Raw genomic sequence first — 13,975 nt, forward strand, 5'->3', positions numbered from 1 at the left:
CAGACAAACAGACCGACAGACAGACGGACCGACCGACAGACGGACCGACCGACATAGTGAACTATACTGACCGAAATTACTGAACATGTTTAAAAATGTTGAAATGTTTAAAAACATTTATATTTTTTTAATTTACACGTGCGTAGCCTGTCACTTTTGACGTGCTCGTATAACGTAATTTCGAGTTGAAAAGTAAGTCAAGAAAACAGAAATCGGGCAAGAAGAGTGCGCAATAACATTTAACGCGCAGTGCGTGCGCAAAAATCTGCGCACTCATGGCAATTTTGTAAACGCTTAAAATTGCCTGAAACGTACTCTTATTTCATCGACAATAAATTTTGAAAATTTTAAGCGCGCGTACGCATGCGTTACATGCGCTACGCACGTAATTGTATTGCCATATGATGATTTATGCCCTGACATTTATGAGTACCAAATTTTATTTAATTGTGATTCATGGTTGTTAAGATATGATTACAAACGTGATTTCGTTAAATCGTGCGTAGACCGCGTAATTTTTTATTGCGCACCGTGAAAACATAACCACATCGATTCCTGGCCATAAGGAATATTCTGTGAAAAATTGACTTAGCTAGATTAAACTGATATCAAGATAAGGTCATAAAGCGATAAAACGCATAGTGATACCGGACCGACAGACAGACAGACAGACAGACCGACAGACAGACCGACAGACAGACAGACAGACAGACCGACCGACCGACCGACATAGTGAACTATAGAGTCGCTTCCACGCGACTAAAAAGATGACTTTTCAAGGCAGATTTAAAGGCGATAGAAGAAGAACATGACATAACAGAGGCGGGTAGGTCATTCCATAAGCGAGAGGCAGCGGAACTACAGGTGCTTAGGCTATACGTTAGATCACATTAGAAAACAAACAGATGGAAGCAGGATGGCATATTGACGAATTATAATCTAATAATTAACGAATGAGTTGTTGACGAATTTGGAATGTTGAAAAAATAACAACAAAAAACCAAAAAACAATGGAGTCAGCAGCTGAAAGAACGAAACGGCGAAATACAACGATGCCATTTGATTGTCAAATACACACATTTTAGTATTAGAACAATTGTATAAAACCGATTCTATTGATTGATAATAATATATGTACCGATGTCCGCATGTGTGCTACTATTATGTAAAGCTTGCACTAATTATTATAAATTACTGATAATACAATTTATGTATAAAAATATATGAATTGCGATTACTGCGTACATGTACGAGTGTTTATTGATTATTTGGCTCAACATACAGTTTTTTTTTGGGGGGGGGGGAGGGGTGGGTAATGTACGATGTCGACAAAGCTTTCAAAACAATGACACGTGACAAGTCATACTTGTTTAGCATTGCTGTCTGACATGATTTATTTTACAAAATATTATTGAAAATGAAAAATAGTAACATTGTCATTTTGTTATTCAATGCAATAAATTGTAGATTACAGATTTATTTAATTATTAAATAATTTTCCACAAATTTCGATAGAACAAAAATCACGTGATAACCTCCAGTAATTATGCAAAGCAAATAGTGTGACTTAATAATACATGTATGCATATGACGTTACTTACAAGTACCGGTAGTTCTACAATATTAAAGTAGTACAACAAATTAAAAACCGACTATTCAAATAATGTAAAAACAGAATGATTAATTCATTACAAACTCTAAAAATTCCGTTTAAAAAGACGACGTCATAGAATACGGTAGTTCAACGCAAAGCAGTTCAGTGTGAACAACTCCCGTATTACATGTGCTTTAAAGATAATCAGAGCAAACATATAATTTTAACACATTAATTATAATATAAATAAAATAATTATACACAGCAATATATACAATACACAAACAAATACAAATGGTTTATGTTGGTGTGGGTTTATCAAAGGTTGCTTCCAGGCTAGAATGTTCAATTGCGGCCTTTGTTTGTCCTAATTGGCCCTGATTATTCGAATGAGGAATGTGAATTAAGCCCCTTTCTCACAGAGTTGTGTGCCAGGAATATTGCGGGAATATACCATTACCATGCCGGTATGGTTTTCTGTGAGAACGGGTCGTCTTGGCATCATGCCGGCACCATGCCGGCATCGACATGACCTGCTTTAGACCTAGTAATATTCTAGGGATATTCCCCGCAATGCCAGACGGGCATTCTGTGAGAACGTATCGCCGTTATATTCCGGGGTTTCCCGTCGAGGCTTTGACACCTTGCGCAGTCAAGTGTATCACTTTGGCGCCTATTCAATTCAATTAACAATAATAATGTCGAACTGGAGGGATAATGAGATAAGAGAGCTGCTTAAAATAAGGGGACAAGAAGAAATTTGTAGCATAATCTATATATAGGCCGCTAGGCTAGGCCAGCCATAGCTCTTTGTTTGTTGGTGCCTGACCTTTCGTCGCCTTGTAAATTGTAGGCCTACAGCCTTCTAAGGTGTTTTACAGATTGCCGATGACGGCAAATTAATTGCTATACCTGTATAATATATGCACAATATACTGTACATAGCATGTATTGCATAAATATGCTGTAAAGGAAGATAATAATCTGTAACTTAACATTCGCCGCCATATCATCGCTAGACAAAAATAATAACAATAAAGGACGCCCTCAATAATTATTTTGTCAGAGACTTTTTATTGGCCGAATATGCCCGACTCCTTTCTCACAGAAAGCCGGTATATACCGGTTATATTTCCGGCACGATAGTCCGATGAGAATGGGTATATGCCGGTAACGATACCGGCACGACGCCAGCACTGTACCGGTATATTGCAGGCACATCTGTGAGAAAGGGGCTTGAGAGAGCCAGATGAAGAAACCTTGCAATGAATTCATGATGACAAATATGTATTCCATGTCTTTGGAACTACTGAAGAGGATGATAATACCGAAAATCCATGGCAGTACAACCACAGGTGCAAGGAGGATCAAACCGAACGCCAACGATCTTTAAATACAAACACAAGGAAAACACAATAGTATTTGATATTCATACTATATTATTTATTATTTATTACTAGAAATCCTTGCATACTTACTGATAAAAGTAATTTTAACAATTTCAATCAGTCTGGAAGACGTTATAACTTTTCAATGTTTTAATGACATGGAACTTTCTGATGAAGACTCTAATGCTCTGTCTACACTATCAAACTTTATGGGACAAAACATGTGATGTTCCCATTATATAGACAACACATCACCACCATATTTGGGCACATCACTACCATATTTTGACAAATCACATTGTTTTTGTCAAACTAGTTTGATAGTGTAGACCGAGCTTAAGGTGGCAGTGTGAAATCCAAATGCATATACTAATATATGTGTGTGTATAATATTGTAGATATCACATTGAGCATATTGCTATTCTATTTCATCTATAATCTTTCTATTCTATTCTGGCAACAATTATTTACTACTCTGTATCTTCATTATCATTTTATCATTTATTATAATAATTATTATGAAATTGTTCATGTCAAAACGAAATCATTTATGATATTATTGATACCTGATTCGTTTGTTTGAGTTCTTGTCCTCTTTAGATCGTGTTGGAAATCGAGTTTTTTTGAGTGCTATTTGTCCAATGACAACAATCTGTACACTGATAATCTATACAAGAAAATACAGTATGTATTATTAATGAGTATTTGTTCAGTCTTCTACTTTTAGTGTAAAAGTTTGTAAGAATTGGTTGTTGAAAATAGGCCTACAGGAAATCAACTAAACGTTTCGATTCTTATTAAAACACAGACAAAAATGTAAAACTTTTTAAAATCTATTGAAACACCCGTTTAAAAACTTAATTTACCAGTGTACCAACGACAACACACTGAAGAGGGCATGGGATGATTCCAACAATTACTTACCACAAGTGTAATAGCCATTGGTATGATGAAAGTCCAGATTGCAAAGTCCATGTTCAACCAGCACCTATAAATTAAAATAATAAAAGATGCTAACTAAGATTCAAAGCTATGTGTGCATTTTATCTTTTTCTTAAGTATAAACAAAACTTGTTAAACTCAAGAAAAATTATAACCTATGACAGTAACCTATACATCGACATTTAAACTGTTATCATTTAGAGTATAGGGTGTGGTATTCAATATCACACATTTCAGACGAATGCTATGCAAGCCATTTCCAATGCATATTTTTCAGTTCGCTGAACAATGTAAATGATATTGCACTTCATTGGAAACGTAGTTTTCCCTTGTACATCCAGCCGTCACTCCTACGAATATACTAGGCACTATCCAGCCAAGATAACGACTAAATAAAAATCGTCGTTCGTGGTTAACAAACGGATGTCTGATCTTCATGCACACGTCTGTAGACACAATTAGCATCCATGAAAAGGTGGCTAAGAGACTGTAATGTAAGCAACCAGCAATGACAGCACATACAATCTGGAAAATACGAAGAATAATGAGGAAGACGAAGAAAAGGATGAATATCTTAAACAAAAATAAGGACAGTCGACCCATAAAAAACAGTTTAAAAAAAAATATAATAGTATGCTATATCTAGGAAACGGTCCTTTGAGCAAGTTTATGTTCGTTACTATATATGATATCGTCTTCCAGTGCCGCCTTTTGTTTTATTAATATTTACAGTAAATCTGAAAACAGGCTAAATATGGAAAGGGCTAAAAACACCTGAGCGGCCGATAACAGTGTTGCCAAAACCCCTGAATATAGTCTATTTTGAAGAATTCATTAAGGAGTGTATGTTTGGAAGGAGTGATGGCATGCCTTTTATTGAAACATCATGCCCTATTCTCAGTACTGCATCTCCACATAAATATTTGCCTAGTATTATAGGAATATTGGCAATACAGCATCTAATTTGTATCGCATGTTGTGCATCTATCCTAAAAGTTAGTTTAAGGTTTAGCTTATGGTATACGATACTAAGTACAGTATTTGCAAATAAACAATTATGAATAACATTTTACGTAAATGTTAATTGTATTAAGTCATAATAACATATTTTGACATTTAAATTAAAAATACCTTGTTTTTAACATTCACACCTAGAAAGGCATAGAACAAATTGACAATAAGTAGAGCAACCACCAGATGACACAGAATTTTATGGCGTTCAGAGTTTCTTAAGCTTCTAAAATAGTAATAATTTTTAGAATCAATTCTAGAATCCCATCATGATTAAAGTCTTATTTGAAGTAGGACAGTGTAAGTAAATACAACGTCTACTAACTGTATCAATTAAGAGGCTACATAGAAACAGCTGGAAAAAATGTATCTTGTTTAAAGATTATTTTCAACATTAATTGTATTATAAGAACAAGTGTTAGTGCAAACTTTGTGTCATGTCTCAAACAGTTAAATCATGTTTTGTATTTGATAACTTACTTGAAACTGTATACAGTAATCAGGGTTATAATAAGAAACAAACTGGAAATTGCAAGTCCAACGTTAGTAATTATTGATAAAGTCTTGTCATTAATATTTGACTATAAAACAGAAAGTAATAATAATATAATTAATAATTATCTACACTGACTGATTATAAATAAATACATTTAGGCCTACATAAAATGTAAGATAAATGTTACATTCACACGCTAATTTTTTGTTTCAAAAGATACACAGAAATATTCAATCAAAGACAATGTTAGCAATGCTAGGCCATAGTTAGTAAAAATAGGTTTCAGAATCACCAGTAGCCTACTTTACAAAAATTATTCGTCGATTTATTATTTCTGATTTATATTTGATTAACTACCCTAAAGTCTTCTTTAGTCGACCATTTAGATAACTATTTTCAAGTAGGCCTACGGAACCTTGTTGATTCACTATAGTAAACGCATTCAAGTATGTTTTATAAATACAAAAAAAATAAAAATGAATTTATATATTTTAATCAGGAAAGATATTATAATGGATCATATTTTACCGGTATCGGTTTCATCAAAACGACAAATGACGTCATATGATTACATTTGCATATCACACCATCAATATGGTAGTTTTCATAAAGAGTAGAACAACCTTCTGTTGACCATATCCTTAATAAAAGAGTTATTCAACAAGCAATTTAACAATACATGACATTTCAAAAGCCATTAAACATTTCAAAACAAAGTTATTTTTGGTAAATGAATAAATATCAATGAGCAACAGTCGTCGTAATAGAAGGCACCGCTATGTGATCAATAGGGGAGCTTTCGATTTGCAATGACAAACGATTTCGACAACCTACATCATGGTAATTCACTGTGCGCATGCGGGACATTGGGACGTGACTCCTCGCTTCAAACATAGTTTTGATGGTTTCTAGGTACAGGCGACGGCCGACGAAACATCGATTGACTTGACCTGAGGTCAGGTCATTGGTCGTCACAAATCGCTAGCTCCCTACTGATTAGCTTGGTTGGTGGATCACGGAAGAGTGAAATGACACAACGCATGAAGACGTTGATGTAACGCAGGTAATTTGACCAATTGGCGATTTATCCGAACTTATCTGTCTCACTTGTCTTATAGTCACTTTTTATTTTCATTACCACCTTTCTAAAAATAAATAACTGCCTATACTTACGGCTCTGAAGAGTCTATATTTTCAGTATAATAACACACTGGTATATATTTTACATTTTTCGAATTTTCATTTGTAATGTTCTTGAAAAACAGATATTATGAATAATAATTATACGTTTATATTATATATTATATATTTATTATTATTATGTTAAAATCTTTTAAAACAACCGTTAGTTGCTTAAAACGTACCTTAATAACAGGAAACTTAATTTCTAAATTCATACCAACTTCCTTGCCTTTGTCATCATATACGTCGATAGTGACAATGTCAGATGAACTTATCTTCTCCATATCGTCCCTTTTATAATCGAAAATAAATTAACATAAGCATTTTATAAAATTAAAGAATATACAGTATATAACAATTACAATGGTACGTGTACGTTTTTGTCAAAGTTTTAGAAACTGCACCCTGATGGCTAACTGGATTTTTTTAGTTCTCTACTTGAGTTATCAAGTTAAAAAAAGTAAAATTATTATTTTTGTTTTGATCTCTTTATGTTTTTCCACCAGACTGAACTGACACTAATAATTATATAATCGTATTGAATTGTCTATAATGTAATAGTAAATGAAAAAAAGAAAGTTTTTTAAATAATGATAATGATAATGACAACGACAACGACAACGACAACGACAACGACGACAACGACAACGACAACGACAACGACAACGATAACGATATTGATAATAATAATAATAATAATATAAATATTAACTTACTGACTTTCTACGTTGAAATGAGTATCTTCGTCAACAGTTTCCTTTTCTGCAACGATTATGTATTTTCCATCTAGACAAAGAGGTAAAATATTTTCATGACAAAGAAGCATCAGTGAAAATAAAAGAATTATGTAGATATAATAATAATAACAGGATTTTTATAGCGCACATACCACTCAAGAGTGCTCAAGGCGCATTCAAAAAAATAAAACAAATCATACAAATGCCCGACAAATAAAATGCAGAGTATCTCAACATTATTACGCATTGTTGAAAAAGGCAGAGTTGTAGGACTGACCTTTAATACATGTTATGATTATAATAAATCAACGATGGTGGTAGGGTAGGGAGGATGTTGTTATAATAAATACTTAAATGTAATAAACAACTGAAATGCAAACAACTCTTCTGCCTGTAAGCAGATATAAGTCAAAGACTTTATAATCCATTTGCGATACACACTTAATTAAAAATTAAAATGCAGATTTCGAATACACATTTTAATGGTTAATATTACTACTATTTAAAATGTCGTAATCACACCTTCTTCCATAGAACTATCTGTTGAAGTTGAGAATGTAATGCTATCCGGTTCCGCTGTTAGAGGAACATCTTTTACTTCTGGTGATGTCATATTTTTAATAACTAAAAAAAAATAAAAAAAAAATTCAACAATGTATTTGTCATGTCATCACTTAAATAATGCTACCATAGATTTCCAGGTTCATAGTATTAATAAAGTTAATCACTTCTGTAGAACAAAAGAAAAATGTTTTCGAAAGCAACAAAATTAAAGGTTAAATTCAACCAAAACCCCATTGACTTTCAGTTAAATTATAGGTTTTATTTTTAACAGTATAATATAATAAATATTATTATGAGACATTAAAATGGCATATTAAACAAAAACATTATTAAATCGTTAAATGTAAGTAACAGCAAATATCCAGGATATGTATGTAACGTGCAATCGTAGCTCACGGATTTTGGATATAATCGTTGGGGTAATTTGGCGATGTAATATTCTTGGCCTGGTCTGGACATATAAAGTACTCGTTGAATACCTTTGTATCTTCAAAGAAAACACAAAGTTACAATTATTAATTAGATACACAATTAATCAAAAAACTAAAGTAAATACATTTTAAACGATAGGTAAAATACGTGTGGTACGCCGTAACGTTTGTCTAAAATAACAACTTACCGCCAAATGCAGGTACAAAATGAAAGATTAGAAGCAAGAATAAAAGAATAGTTTTCAACAGAATAATTGTCATGGTAACACACAGACAAGCGAAGAATACAATTCTCGTACAATATAACAATTCAATGCGTGTTGTTCAATTCACAGAAAACACGCGACTGACTGAACCTAAGATCTGCCCATTTTAATTCCCTTTCTATATAAATATTGTACCAATTGCATGTTTTATTAATTAAACACAACAACTTGTACATTCATATCAGTATGAGCATGAAGTATCATTGCATCAGTATGGATTGTACCAAAGGTTGCTTATTAATTGTCGTAATGCATTAGTCCATGCCCAGTGTTACTAAGGACAGAAATGAAACTTTTCAATGAGTAAACACGATTCAAGTATGTATCAATTGTGTCGGTTTGATCGGAGTTCAATAAGCCTAATGTACGTCAAGTATTCATCAATTAGGCTGACTACTTTTAAAAGACTCGAATTAAATATATATATTTCTTAAGTGTGGGTTAACAATTAGACGTCAAGTGTTTGAATTTGATGATTCTAAACTATACTAAACGATTAAATACAATCCATACTATTCTGTAAGATTGGTTCTCACAAGTGATTATTCGAACAGTCGCTTGTGATTGGTAAACTTACTTACGTTGCGTCTACGTCCTAGTGAGAATCAAGTCTAAAGAAGTGTTTGGGTACATATTGTATTTTTAAATAAAAGAGGATCTGAATGATATATAATCGATTAATTTATTTTAAAGCACACATATTTACCTTCAATACAATCAACTTCACTGATGTAAACATTTTCAATAGCTATGCTATCTCCAACTTGGTGGTAGCTGTGGACTTTGGATAGCCGCAATATGTTCAAGTCCGTTAGAAGATTTAACAGAAATGTAGTAATTGTCTGTGAAAAAAGCAACAAAATATTCACGGGAGCGCTAACATAAAATATCAGTGGGTATATATTAACGAATGACCTGGCGTAAATTTAAACATATGGTATTTTATAAAGCTCTGTCTGCACTATTAAACTAGTTTGACAGAAAATGTGTGATCTGCACATTTCCTTGTCATATAAAGTTTGTTAGAGTAGAAAGATATGAATGAAAATAATAACAATTATTCAGACGTTATTTAGACACCAATGATATGCATTGTGTAGGACTATGTATATAATTTGTATGAAAATACTTACAGAAAAAGTAACTACTAAAAACGATGCCATTTTAGTCTCTTAGTTAAGTTTCCTGTCAATTCTTTTCTCATTAATACGCATTTTTGCTTTTTTTAAACATTAATTTACATTGATGAACAAATTGATAACAAAATAACGTGTACTTATTTGATGAAGGTGGAGAAAGAGCTATTGTCAGCTGTTGTTAGTACGAGAATTTTTTTACCAGTTTCAACTTGTTTGCCTGCAGTGTATGGATCAATATTGTTTCCTTCGACAGAGCGTTGACAGGCTCTAATTGAATTCTATTAACCCATCCATCAAAATCCTCTTCAAAGTCAGAACAAAAGCCTGCAATTTCTATATTTCAATAATTAACAATTACAGGGTTACACCTATAATTATATTAATTTTGTATATAAGTATATAATTTGAGAACATCCGTAAGTAATTCTCTGAGTTAGGGTTAGGGACTCGAATCCTCACAGATCACTAACTGTCGTCGTACATCTAAAGACCTTAGAGCCATCGCCGATTGTTGGTGTAGGATTCGAGCCAAAGAAAGCAGCAATGGTATGATAATTGTATAACCAATATTGAAATAAAAAAAACAAAAAAAACAAAAACGTTTAGCTAAGTTCAAGAGATGGGTATAAGAGATAAACTGTTTATCAAAAATGTAATTACCGAGTCGTCAATTTAGTTAATTTAGATGATGTAATTATTAATTAGATTTTTTTTGTTTGAACTGGTAATAGTATTTGCAAATTCTCAAAGAATATTATTTATATATTTAGACACTCAAGCGACAAGACACCCTTATTGAACTGAACTTTATTGTATGTCTTATATCAGAGAACAGTCTCAATGAAACGTGTAACGCAACAAGTATACAGTAACATTTTGCAGTCTCGAAAATACATTAAATTGGATATGTTCTACTTTCCGTTAGTTAGATACACAATGACGTAAGCTGAGAATCCGCTGTATTTTGATTTGCCGTCGGTTCGCAAATTTACAACCAACGAGTTGTTTGAAGGGATTAGGCCAACTTCGGCCACAGACAATTTCGGCCACAGACAATATTACTACCATATCTATGGAACGCCCATAGTGCCATTGATAGGGGAACAATGAGACACGACAATGTAATACAGGATTATCGATTTCATTGCGTTTTACTTTTGTTTTTTGTTTTTACACAGGAAAACACGGACACAGACAAACTTGGCAATTAATTAATTAATTAATAATGAAAATAAAATACGAACACGTATTTTGTAGCTAGGTGGCATGATGAGATAAGAAACGAAAAATTACGTAGACACCGATATTTCAGAGTACAGAAAATACAATACGGTTGAAATTAAAATGTATAGTTTTTACAAATAAAAGAAATGAATTGAATGAGGCCTAAGTGATACTAATTGTATGTACATTTTTCTATAAATATAAAACGAATTGAAGTACGGAGGGATATATACTAATTTTATTGAGTACAATAAATATAACTTTGAAGGAATAAGAAAGGGAAGAACAAAGTGGTTAAGAATACGATTTATTCTATCGGAAGAAACAATTGAAGAAAGTACAGTATATAATTATTAAGAATTAATATGTTGTAAGATGTAAATGAAACACTGGTAAATAAATGTTAAATAGAAATGCGTGCGTTGTTTTGCGTGTAAAATTTTACCTAATAAAATGAACTTGAAATATTAGTAAAACACCACTACCCAAGAGGAATTATGCGAAGGCATTGAAGAATTTTTTTAAAGATATGTTTCTGAACAGGCTCGGAATGAATTTCTGACTGTGTGCGTCATGAGAAGGTACGTGGAAAACCCCGTCATATGGGTCGTTGATTTGTCCGTAGTCATTGCAGTTTGCCGGGGATTCCCCATCCTTTCCGTAGTAGCCTATTTATCTTCATTTCCCTACGTCCGAAATATTGGGCCGAATTTCCGTAGTAATTACGGATGTTACGAACTTTGAAATAACAGTGTTTGATTGCTTCTTTCTGCAAATTTCTTTCATATTTTCTTTTTTGGAGTGTGGTTTAAGCAACACTTGTACAGTTTAGTGGATAAATGAAAATGATTTTTTTAAATTGTTGTTTTACTGACTTACTTAGCATTTATTGAAAAATAATACAATTCAACGTTTTGCTCAGTATATTTATAGCAGCAATTATTAATTGATAATAGGCCTAGTAATTAGTTTGGGGACTTCCTCTGACATTCGCATTGAACGCAACAAATGTTATCCTTAGTCGCATTTTTATCCGAATTATTACTCATTTTGTTTGTATTTTGACATGTTAAAATATGTTAAATGCATATCGCCGCAAATTACTCAATTATTATTTTTATGTTGGGTCTGATATGTTCGTTCTATTTATGCACCTGTGTTCTTAAGACATGACCTGAGCTCCATAATAAAACATTTAATTACTCCTGTGTTGTATTAAAAACCAATCAAATGAAGACGACAAAGTTTTATTAAATTTATTTTTTTTATCACTAATTTTCTTCTTGATTCTGCTTGTATTGATGTGTGAGTTCCTGATATTCCTCTTTGTTCCTTAGGTCACCTAAGCAATGGAAGGAAAAACGTTTTAATTAAATTTCTTTTTTTCTTAGCATTTCTTTTTTCATAGCCAAACTATTATTATACGTCTGTACTTAAGAGAGTATTTAACTGTGTCACTGACAGTTGAATTTATTTTTCGCCAAGACTCCATGATACAACTAAACTGGAATGGAAACAACAAATCTAACTAGATTTAATTCGTCACTATGACGAATTATAGGTTATATGCATTGATTTAAATAAAGATAATTGATTTTTAAAATACATATTGATTGATTGATTTTCTCAGAATCTTTAATTATTTATGATATATGATAGGACCTTGCTAACGCGAACACCATAGCCGGTATCACAATCCGATCAAAGATCCATATGCGTATAATGTCATAAACCACATTTGTTGTTACATAATAATAAAGACATAAGTTAATTTTTATCTAGATTTCATTATAAATCATGTGTATAATCTATACACTAAGAAATAAATTTGAACAAACAATACGGATAATAAAAAAAAAACTTATTTTGTTTCGTTTCCCAAGGTGAGACTCGATCTCGGTACTTGAATGCTATAGACACGAGCAAAGACCACCGAGCCATACACAACTCACTAAAAGTTATGGAAAGATTCCTCCGTGTATTTACTATGCAGTAACCACTTTGGTGCAGATAGATTATTACATACCGCAATGAATTATAATGTTTTACTATGATGACATCTTTAAAAATTAAAAAAAATGATGCACTGTCAAACTATATACTTTTAACTTTAATATATGAACTTCTTAAGGAAGAAAGTTAACGTTAAGTTTGTTATTTTGGACTAAGAAAATGTTATAATTTGTTTGATTGTCGAAATTAATTTTGTTAAATTTAATATGCCATTAATGATGACTTAATCAACTTTTGTTCTTCTAATTTCATAATAAATCATACATATGATACATACACTTCAAGAAAATTAAATAAAAGATAGGTGTTCCCGAGCATTCTAACGATATATATTAATTTTAAAATTTAGCATATTTTCACCATTTTGTTAACTTACACGTGCGTAGCCCGTCACTTTTGACGTGCTCGTATAACGCTGTTTCGCGTTGAAAAGTGAATAAAATATGATGATATTATTAAAGAAAGGTTATACAACAGTAATCGGACACAAACAGTGCGCATTAACGTTTGACGCGCAGTGCGCGTGCAAAAATCTGCGCATTCATGGCAATTATTTAAACGCTTAAAATTGCCTGAAACGTACTCTAATTTCATCGAAAATAAATTCTGACAATTTTGAACATTTTAAGCGCGCGTACGCATGCGTTATATGCGCTACGCACGTAATTGTATTGCCATATGATGAAATATGACCTGAATTTATTTATTTATGAGTACCAAATTTTGTTTAAAAGTGATTCATGTTTGTGAAGATATGATTACAAACGTGATTTCGTTAAATCGCGCGTAGACCACGTAATTTTTGATTGCGCATCGTGAAAACATAACCACATCGATTCCTGGCCATAAGGAATATACTCTGAAAAATTGACTTAGATAGATATAAATTTTTATATAGAAATAGAAAGTACTTAACTTTCAGAGATCTTAAGTTACTAGCAAATAGTTTGGTGTTATGCCTTTATGATTATGCTTGTAGCGTGTGGTA

At 32.4% G+C, this 13,975-nt stretch overlaps 1 protein-coding gene and 2 long non-coding RNA genes across 3 annotated transcripts in view; all 3 read right to left on the bottom strand.

The window, feature by feature from the left end:
• The window catches only part of LOC140043975 (CUB domain-containing protein 2-like), a 64,767-nt gene that overhangs the window by 5,392 nt on the left and 45,400 nt on the right, over window positions 1-13,975 (bottom strand). The window lies entirely within an intron of this gene.
• LOC140044735 (uncharacterized) lies at window positions 2,943-4,146 on the bottom strand. Its single transcript, XR_011844488.1, has 3 exons — window positions 3,907-4,146; window positions 3,549-3,649; window positions 2,943-2,981 (listed from the first exon to the last, which is right to left on the bottom strand). It is a non-coding gene; the product is annotated as an uncharacterized lncRNA (long non-coding RNA).
• On the bottom strand, window positions 4,439-5,448 carry LOC140044966 (uncharacterized). Its single transcript, XR_011844510.1, has 3 exons — window positions 5,416-5,448; window positions 5,056-5,161; window positions 4,439-4,449 (listed from the first exon to the last, which is right to left on the bottom strand). It is a non-coding gene; the product is annotated as an uncharacterized lncRNA (long non-coding RNA).

The sequence above is a fragment of the Antedon mediterranea genome, chromosome 3, assembly GCF_964355755.1.
Source record: "Antedon mediterranea chromosome 3, ecAntMedi1.1, whole genome shotgun sequence".
Lineage (NCBI taxonomy): Eukaryota > Metazoa > Echinodermata > Crinoidea > Comatulida > Antedonidae > Antedon > Antedon mediterranea.